This window comes from Carlito syrichta, unplaced genomic scaffold, assembly GCF_000164805.1.
Source record: "Carlito syrichta isolate Samal-C Ts95f unplaced genomic scaffold, Tarsius_syrichta-2.0.1 Scaffold309147, whole genome shotgun sequence".
NCBI classification, from domain to species: Eukaryota; Metazoa; Chordata; class Mammalia; order Primates; family Tarsiidae; genus Carlito; species Carlito syrichta.
Genome location: NW_007253243.1, coordinates 43,947 through 54,550, shown reverse-complemented (window position 1 = coordinate 54,550; position 10,604 = coordinate 43,947).

Sequence of the window (10,604 nt, the reverse complement as noted above, 5' to 3'; positions counted from 1 at the left end):
TACCCCAGGAACTCAACACTTGCTGGCAGCTGTTTTCTAGCTGGCCTGGGAGGGGATGGGCCCCAAGGGTGAGCTCTGGGGAGGCAGACAGTTCTTGGCTGGGGCAGGCTGCCATTAGACCACCTGAGGCCCTGAAGTCCACATCACTTTGACATTCAGGTCACAGACTGCCTGAGGCTAAGACAGGGGAGCTGGGTGGGACTTGTTGCCATAGCCTTTCACTCCCCATGTAAACTCTTTTGCGACACCCTGCATAACCTGCATTTCTCCAGTGACCGGGGACTCCCTCTCAGTTCTTACTGGAGTAGCCAAGAGTGTAAACAGGTGGGATGCTTCAGCTCCTTTCCCCATGCACTCCCCTTAAAGGCTCAAAACAGATAGATAATTTGGGTAATTCCCATAGCCCTGCCCTCAACCTATGTTGGCAGGGCACTTCCTTGGAGGAACACATACCAAGGACAAAACCTATAGCTGCCATTACAGCTGGCTATTTCCCACAGGGGTCGCCTCATGGTTGGAGGTCAACAGCACAGCCCATCACATCTGACCTGCTGGGCTCCGGCGATCCTTCCGCCTCAGCCTTCCAAGTAGCTGGAACTACAGGCACGCGCTACCATACCCGGCTAATTGTTTTTTTGATTTATTGTAGAGATGAGGTCTCACCAAGTTGCCCAGGCGGGTCTCGAACCCATGGGCTCAGGCAATCCACTCACCTCAGCATCCCAAAGGTGCGGATTATGGACTGAGCCACCGAGCCCGGCAGGAATTTGTCACCACTAGGTCACTCCTCAAGAAATACTCAAAGAAGTTATAAATACTGAAACAAAAGTTCAAAAATTGAAAAATGCTGGAAATCATAAAGCTCACAGAGCTCAAGGAACACCAACAAAATAGAGAAAAATAAATAAAGCAACCAGATAACAACCAGTGTGACAAATGAAATAGTACCTTACATATCACTATTAACCCTTAATGTAAATGGTCTCAATGCCCACAAAAAGATACAGACTGGCAGAATGGATAACAAAACACATTCAAACATCTGGTGCCTTCAAGAGACCAATTTAACACACAAAGACTCCTATAGACTCAAGGTAAAGGGGTGGGAAAAATATTTCATGCAAATGAAAAACAAAAACAAGCAGGAGTAGCCATTGTCATATCAGATAAAACAGATATTAAATTAACAACAGTAAAAGCAAAGAGATGGTTATTATATAGTGATAGACGGATCGCTCCAACAAAAGAAGACATAACATTTATAATATATATGCACCTAACACCAGAGCCCTCAGCTTTGTAAAACAAATTCTAAAAAAAAGGTAAAAAGATGAAAAAAAAGACAGCAATACCATAATAGTGAGAGACTTCAACACACCACTGGCAGCAATAGACAGATGATCAAGACAGAAAGTCAACAAAGAAACATTGGAGTTAAACTGGACCCTAGAGCAAATGGAACTAGTAAACATCTATAGAACATTTCACCTCAAAACTATAGAATATACATTTTTCTCATCAGCACATGGAACATTCTCCAAGATACACCATATGATGGGCCACACATCATCTCAAGAAATTTTAAAAAACCTGAAATCATATCAAGCACCTTCTCAGACCACAGTGGAATAAAACTAGAAATTAATTCTAAGAAGAATTTCCTCAAACAAATAAAAACATGGAGTTAAACAATCTGCTCATGAATGACCTTTGTGTAAACAATGAAGTCAAGATGGAATTTAAAAATTCCTCAAAATGAATGACAAGAATGAAGCAAATCATCAAAGTCTCTGGGACACAGCCAAAGCTGTTCTAGAGGAAAATTCAAAGTGCCTAAGGCCTGCATTAGTAAGACTGAAAGATTGCATATTGACAACCTAACGTCACACCTCAAGAGATTAGAAAAACGCTAACAAACCAAATGCAAAACTAGCAGAAGAAAATAAATAATGAAAATCAGAGCAGAATTAAATGAAATTGAAATTAAAAATACAAAAGATAAATTAAATAAAAAGGCAGTTTTTTGAAAAGATGAAGAAAAGCGATAGACCACTAGCTAGACTAATTAAGAAATGAAGAGAGAAGATTCAAATTAGCTCAATCAGAAATGGAAATGGAGATATTACGGCTGATATGATGGAAATTCGAAACATCATTCAAGATAACTATGAACATCTCTACACAAATTAGACAATCTAGAGAAAATGGATAAATGGAAAAATTATTGGAAAAACACAACCCTCCAACTCCAAATCAGGAAGAAATAGAAACACTAAACGGACCAATAATGAGTAGTGCAATTGAAACAGTAATTAAGTCTCCCAACAACAAAAGAAGTCTAGGACATGATGAACTCACAGCTGAATTCTACCAGACTTTCAAAGAAGAACTGGTACCAATTTTACTGAAGTTATCCCATAAGACTGAAGAGGAGAGAATTCTTCCTAACACATTCGGTATAGCTTTATCATCCTGATACCAAAACCAGGAAAAGACACAATAAAAAAAGAAAACTACAGACCAAAGTACCTGATGAACACAGACATGAAAATTTCCAACAAAATATTAGCAAAACCAAATTCAACAACAGACCAAAAAAAAAAGAAAGAAAAAAACCCCACCATGATCAACTGGGATTTATCTCAGGGATATAAGAGTGGTCAGACATACACAAGTCAAAAAACACAATCCACTATGTAAATGGAATTAAAAACAAAAATCTTATGATCATTTCAGCAGACTCAGAAAAAACATTTAATAAAATTCAGCATTCTTTCATGCTAAAAAACCCTTAGATAAATAGGCGTAGAGGGAACATTCCTCAAAATAATAAAAGTCTTATATGACAAAGCCAGTCAATGTCATTCCGAATGGAGAAAAGTTGAATGCATTCCCTATCAGAACCGAAACAAGGAACGGATGCCCATTTTTGCCACTCCTATTCAACATAGTACTGGAAGTCCTGGCAAGAACAAGCAGGCAAGATAAAGAAATCAAGGGTATCTGAATTGGAAAATAAGCGGATCTTGAACAATTATAATACTATAAGAAAATGTTTGGCAGTAATGGGAAACTGTCAGGGGAGAGGGGGTGGGATTGGGAGTTGAGGGAAACTGCTAGGGGAGGGAGGGGCATATCTCATCAACAAGGGTATCTGCATAATCAATGTTTGTATACCTAACCCTGAATTGTACCTCACATCTTTATAATAATAAAAAAACCCCCTCAATTCCTTTATAATAGCAGCCAAAGAGCTAAAATACCTAGGAATATATTGAACCAAGGAGGTGACATTTCTCTACAAGGAGTACTACAGAACACTGAAGAAAGAAATTGTAGAGGACACAAACCAATGGAGAAACATCCCATGCTCATGGATTGGAAGAATCAACATTGATAAAATGACCATATTACCTACAGATTCAACACAATCCCTATCAGACTATGAATGTTATTTTTCACAGAATTAGGGAAAAAAATTCTAAAATTCATATGGAACCAAAAAAAGAGCCAGATTAGCCAAAGCAATTATAAGAAAAAACAACAAAGCTAGAGGCATCACATTACCTGACTTCAAATTCTACTACAAGGCTGTAGTGTAATTAAAACCAAAACAGCAATGTGCTGGTACAAGAATAAACCTCTGGGCCAACGGAACAGAATAGAGAATCCAGAAGTAAACTCAGATACCTACAACCAACTGATCCTTGACAAAGTAGACAAAAACATACATTGGGGTAGGAACACCCTAGTCAATAAATGGGTGCTTTGAAAATTGGATAACTACATGCAGAAAGAATGAAACTTGATCCCTATTTTTCACTATAATGAAAAATTAACTCAAGATGGATTAAAGCCTTAAATGTCAGACTGGAAACCGTAAAAATCCTAGAAGAAAATCTAGGGAAAACTCTTGTAGACGTTAGCCTAAGCAAATAATTTATGGCTAAGGAGGGGGAAGGGGGGTGAAGGGGAGGAGAGGAGTGAGGGACAAAAAATCACCTATTGGGTACCATGAGCACAGGTGGGAGTGGTGGGTAAACTTAAAGCTCAGACTTCTTTGCCACTGTAAAATGCCACCATGTAACCAAATACTATTTATACTCCCTAAAGCTATTACAATTAAAAATAAAAATAAAAAAGGAAGCTTTTCCAGAAAAGTAATACATGAGGCTGAGTCATTGCTGCCAAAGCCCTGCACACCTGCCCTGGACTTCCGCCGCCCCACTACAGATGACCTGCTACCCATGAAGCACCAGGTAGTGGAGCCACTGCCATGGTGATGGTCATGCCAGCCTGTCAACTTCCGAGCACCAACCTCAGACCTGAGAGCTTCACCGCTCCTGAAGGCCCTACGCTCTGTTCTTCATGTTCACATTAGGCAAGAGCAGTTGAAGAAGACAAAATGTGGCCCACAGTTAACCAAGAAATTGCAAGATATAAAAGAAAATTTCTCATAAATGACTTTGGAAGACAAGAATAACCTGATGAGGAGTCGGAAGCAGATCAACCATGGATAGAACACAATTGCCTCCAATTGCTATATTAAAGTCCCGAGACACCTCAGATAACCTGGCATTTATCCCAAGACCCCCAACAAACTTAAGAACTATAGCCTATGGCTTTGGGACCAACAAATCAAATTCTGGAAGGGGGTTCTTCATTTTTGGGTCCTCCAGTCGAAGAAAGATGTGATTTGCAAGAAATACACCCCTGTAAACCTTGTAGCCACAGAAAGCAGCTCTGAGCTCCAGATAAGCTTTCTGACTTTGGTGTGTACTCCTGTATGCACCAAAGTCAGACACGTGGACTGCCAAGTGAAGGATGAATTCGATTTGGAAACTTGCTTAAAGAAACCCTTGAAAGAACTGTTCCATAAGCTCACTGCTCTGCCTGGCGGCCACTAAGAGCAACATCCCTGCCCAGCGAGGTGGAAGGTTGGTCAGACGCCAAGCATGTGTTGCACGTTTGTACCTGGTGGTTTCTCAGTTGATAGTTCATCATCTCATGATGAACTGTCATTCTTGCCTTCTTTTCTTAACAGCGTTAATTTTATGTATAGTGAGTATATTTTTTCATGTTTAAACTGCAAATGGAGCTAAATCCGAGGAAGATCAAACTTGAAGCAACCTTACAGCAAACTTAATTGCTTAACCCCTACCGTCCTCCAAGTAAAACTGACAAGTATACTTTCACTGGCTTTTCTAGGAGTATATTAGACATTAAGTTGGCGCTTGTCAGATGGGTTGTTTTGGATTTAATGTGTATTCATGGGACCAATCTAGGGTCAGCTTTCTTTACAGGTATCTGGCAAAGTATCTCAGAGTCAGACATGTTTAATGGCTTTATGAAAACTCGATTTTTGGTCTCGTATATCTATATGTCTTTGCATAGACAAACATGTTAAATTGAGCTGTTAATTTCGTGGGTTTTATGTAAGTTGTACAGTCTTTTTTTTTTTTTTTTTGAGTTGGAGTCTCACTCTGTCGCCCAGACTGGAGTGCAGTGGCCGCTCCCGGCCACCGCAGGCTCGACTTGCTGGGCTCCGGCGATCCTTCCCCCTCAGCCTTCCAAGTAACCGGAATTACAGGCATGCGCTCCCATGCCCGGCTGATTTTTTGATTTATTATAGAGATGAGGTCTTGCTGCCCAGGCGGGTCTCGAACCCACGGGCTCAGGCAATCCATTCACCTCAGCCTCCCAAAGGCACGGGATTACAGGCTGAGTCACCGAGCCCAGCTAGTTGTACAGTCTTAATTTGGTACTTGTAAGGAAGCTTTTTATCTAAAATACTCCAGAGTTACAGTAACAGAGGGATTTAGAAAGAACATTTTAAAACAATTAGTTAAATTAATTTGCCATGCAAAATTGCTGTGAATGACAATGGATACAGATTTTCTGTTCAAATATTCAATTGTAAATGTGTTAAGACTGTTATGTTTCTATTGCTTTTGAATGCAATGATACCATAAAAGTAAAAAGAAGAGAACCTTCAAAAAGCAAACACAAAAGAAACATATAAAACTGATAAATTCATAGAAATCCCCTCATTTCTCACACCAAAATATATTTTGATAACACTTTGAAACATCTCAAAGAAAAAGTCTTTTTCTTTTTTTTTGAGTTGAGTCTCTATCACCCAGGCTGGAGTGCAGTGGCAAGCTCACGGCCACCCCAGCATTGACCTGTGGGGCTCCAGCGATCCTTCCACCTCAGCCTTCCAAGTAGCCAGAACTACAGGCGTGTGCTAACATGCCCAGCTAATTTTTAAAAATTTATTGTGGAGAGGAGGTCTCGCCAAGTTGCCCAGGCTGGTCTCGAACCCGCAAGCTCAGGCAATCCACTCACCTCGGCCTCCCAAAGTGCCGAGATTAAAGGCTGAGCCACTGAGCACAGCCTATATTTTTAAAATTATTCAGGTGTGGTGGTGTGTGGCTGTAGTCCCAGCTACTCTGGAGGCCGGGGTAGAAGCATTGCCTGAGCACAGGAGGTCGAGGCTATGGTGAGCTGTGACTGTGCCACTGCCCTCCAGTCTGGGTGACACAGTGAGAGTCTGACTCAAAAAAAAAACCCCAAAACAAAGAACCTACATCCTGCCTATTATCATTCAAGAATAAAGATATTTTCCAGCATGCAAATCCTCCAGCATTTTATTGCCAGTGACCTTCTTCTCAGAAAAGTATTGGAGGCTATGCTGACCACAAAGGAGTAGAGCTAGAGAGATGACAACATGGGAGTCAGTAAACAGGGATTAACACTGGGGTCACTGGATGAACTGAGAGAACAGCAATAAAAGATTATCTAAACATGTAAACGCCGGGATAAGGAGAGAAACACATGGAGGCGGGGATGGAACGGGAGGTCTGCAGAGGACGGGCAAGGAAGGAATCCTTTTCTTTTCTATTTTTGTGGTTTTTAAAACTTATTTTTCATTATAAAGATGTGGGGTACAATTCAGGGTTAGGTATACAAACATTGATTATGCAGGTAACCTTGTTGATGAGGTATGCCCGTCCCTCCCCTAGCAGTTTCCCTCAACTGCCAATCCCACACCCCCTCCTCTGACAGTTTCCCATTACTGTCAAATGCTTTCTTATAGCATTATAATTGTTCAAGGTCTGCTTATGACTGAGAACACACGATACTCTGTTCTTTGTTTCTGTGATTGATCACTCAGTATGATCGACTCCAAATCCATCCCAGTTGCTGCAAAGTCTGTAAATTTGTCCTTCTTTATGGCTGCGTAATATATTGCCCATTGAAGCTGGACTGGATAAAGAAAATGTGTACATATACACAAAGGAAGGAGCGCTTTTCACTGGAAGCTTTTTTTTCCGGCACTATTTTCTTTTTCAAAATATGCATCTACGCCACCTTTAAAAAATTAAAATTGTGAAAAATAGAGGAGGATAGACAACGGAAATGAAAAGGACAGAAAAAAAGGGCAAAAAAGTGGGATTCAAAGAGGTCATTTGGCAGAAAGAAGCTAAGAAGGTGCAAATGATCTCAGGTGACTCAGAACCTATACCATCCCAGCCCACGGAGGAAGGTAAGATATGTGTATGCTGTTGAAAGAATTGACTGGGCACAGTGGCTCATGCCTATAATCCCAGCACTTTGGGAGGCTGAGGTGAGAGGATCGCCTGAGCCCAGGGGCTCGAGACCAGCCTGGGCAACTTGGCGAGACCTCATCTCTACAATAAATCCAGAAAAATTAGTCGGGCATGATGGTGCATGCCAGTAGTTCCAGCTACTTGGAAGACTGAGGTGGAAGGATTGCCTGAGCCCAGCAGGTTGGGGCTGCGGTGGCTGTGAGCAGGCCACTGCACTCCAGGCTGGGTGACAGAGTAAGACTCCGACTCAAAAGAAAAAAAAAGAATGAATTTCTCTAAGGAATTAATTAGGAAGATTCATGAGAAGGCAAGATGTAGATCTGAAGAAAGGTACCATGTACGTCACTGACTTGAGAGTTTATTATACACACTAAAGGTCTATAGAAATCCCAAGAAATACAAAGGAAGGCTCTGTGGAAGAGCTGACGGCTGAGCTGCTCCATGAGCATCCAGAAGAGGAGGATGATGGGTAGGAGGAAAAAAGGGGTCCAGGTACAGGGAACAGCCCGGGCACAGGCATGGACGTGAGGCTGAACCCAACCTCCTGGAGGACAAAGATGCCCACACCCCTGCTGGCATCTTGCCAGGCTGGGGGCTGCCCTCCCTGCGGACTGAGTGTCAGACTCACTAGCACTCATCGTTGGTCAGAAGAGCAAATAAATGCCTTTAGATACGTCTCCTGCACAGGGTTTCTCAACCTCGGCCGTACAGACATCGAGGGGGAACAATCCTTTACTGTGAAAGCTGCTCTGTGCATTGTAAGACGCTCAACAGAATCCCTGGCCTCTGTCCCCTAGATGCCAACAGCACTCTCACCACCATCCATCTGTGACAACCAAAAATATCTCCAGACTGATGTCCATAGGGCTGGGGAGAAAAATGGGGAGTAGATATGCCCTAGTTGCAGATGACTTCCCTACAGTGGAAAACTTGATGTCAGTTCTCTGATCTAACTCTTCCAATGGCTCCAAGGTACACACTCAGAACTGTGGGATCGCTACAGTTACCAAAAAAAGAGGGGCATAAAAGAATCAACTTCATGGAGATGTTGGTGTAAATATCTAAAAGCCAAATCAACTGTCACGTGGGTAAAGGATTAAGCTTTTAACCACATATTATAAGGAAATGTCAAATTGAGTAAAGTTCAGGGTTTTGGTGAAGGAGCCAGGAATAATGAGCCAGGGGCTGACACCTGTCCCTGGCTCTCCTTCCATATCCGGCTCCTGGTCCCAACTCATAAGGTGAATCCCAGTAAGATTTTTTTTTTTTTGAGTTGGAGTCTCACTCTGTCGCCCAGACTGGAGTACAGTGGCTGCTCCTGGCCACCGCAGCCTCGCCTGCTGGGCTCCGGCGATTCTTCCGCCTCAGCCTTCCGAGTAGCCGGAATTACAGGCATGCACTACCACACCTGGCTGATTTTTTGATTTATTGTAGAGATGAGTCTCGCTGCCCAGGCGGGTCTCGAACCCGCGGGCTCAGGCAATTCACTCACCTCAGCCTCCTAAGGGCACAGGATTACAGGCTGAGTCACCAAGCCCGGCCCTAGTAAGATCTTATCACAGTAATGAACACTTCTGGGAACAAGAGACACAGAGGTGATGCAGCACTGGTTGGTACAGTCTCACACTACCCCATCTCCTTACTTGCCTCCTCCTGCCATGACCCCAAAGTCCTCATCCCACAAAGTACAAACTTGGTGTTTGTACCAAGGATGCTACCTGATGTGTCTGGTTTGGAGTTCTTCTGATCCCTGCCTTCACATGATTCAAATTTGGACAAGTGCCTTTTTCTAAACAGACCTACTAACACACATGTTATATAATCAGCGAAGTTGTGTAAAACACCATAAGCACCTACTGTATGATGTTTCCATACAAAGACTGGAAGTGCATAGGACGTTTTCTCGAGGAATATGAATGGGGAGGAAGGTTCAGTGGTCGGGGTCCTGGGGATGTCACGGAGAGCCTGGGGTCCTGTGAAGGGAGAGATCCCAGGATATTCAGGGGCCAGGAAAGGGGCCGAGAAGCAGGCTGCCTGAGATGTGGTTTTGGGAATGAATGAAGCGTTTCATCCCTGAATGACCGAGGCAAGGGCAGTGGAGGAAGGGAGTCCACAGGGATCAAAGTTATCAAGCAGAAAATTGTGGAACTTGTACAGAAATCAACCTGGAGTTCACACAGGGCAGCAGTGGGAGTCATGGGCACAAGGATACATCTGAGCCATGATGTGCAGCTCTATCAGGGACAAGGAAATAGGGTTGAGAGCAGTCTCTGAGCCCGAGCACCTGGCTTCATATCCTGGTTCTGCCACTACTCACCTGTGTCCTGGGAAGTCCTGTGTCATCTTCTGCCCTGTGTCCTGTATCTGGGGGGGGGTGACCTGTCCACCTCACAGGGAGGTGACCCATCCCGGTGTGCTTGGGACAGTCCTGGTTTATGGGTTGTTCTGGCATCCAATGCATTTAGGGTTCCCTTTCATCCTCCAAAGTGTCCTACTTTCCAAAATCAATATTACGGTCGCCTTACTCATAGGACCGTGGTTATGAGGATCAAAAAAGGCCAGCCACAGTGCCTGTGATTAGTACATGGTCAATAATTGTTTTTCACTCATAGTTTATTGAACATTTTCATGGGAATTGCTGAGAAATTAGACCTTAAGTGTTCTTACCACAAAACACAAGTGTGTGAGGAGATAGGTATGTTAATTAGCTTGAGAAAATCATTTCACAATGCATACGTATATTGAAACACACACATCGTATGTATAAACAATTCTTATTTTTCGATTATACCTTAATAAAGCTGGGTAAAAATGAAACAAAATATTTAAACGTGTAAAATTAACTGGAGTTGGGTTCTGGGAAAATTAATATGGCAACAGTATGTAGATAAGCTTGGGGAGAAGTTATTTATAAATTATATTAACTAACTCTTTATTTTATTTTATTTTTTGAGTTGGAGTCTCACTCTGTCGCCCACACTGGAGTGCAGT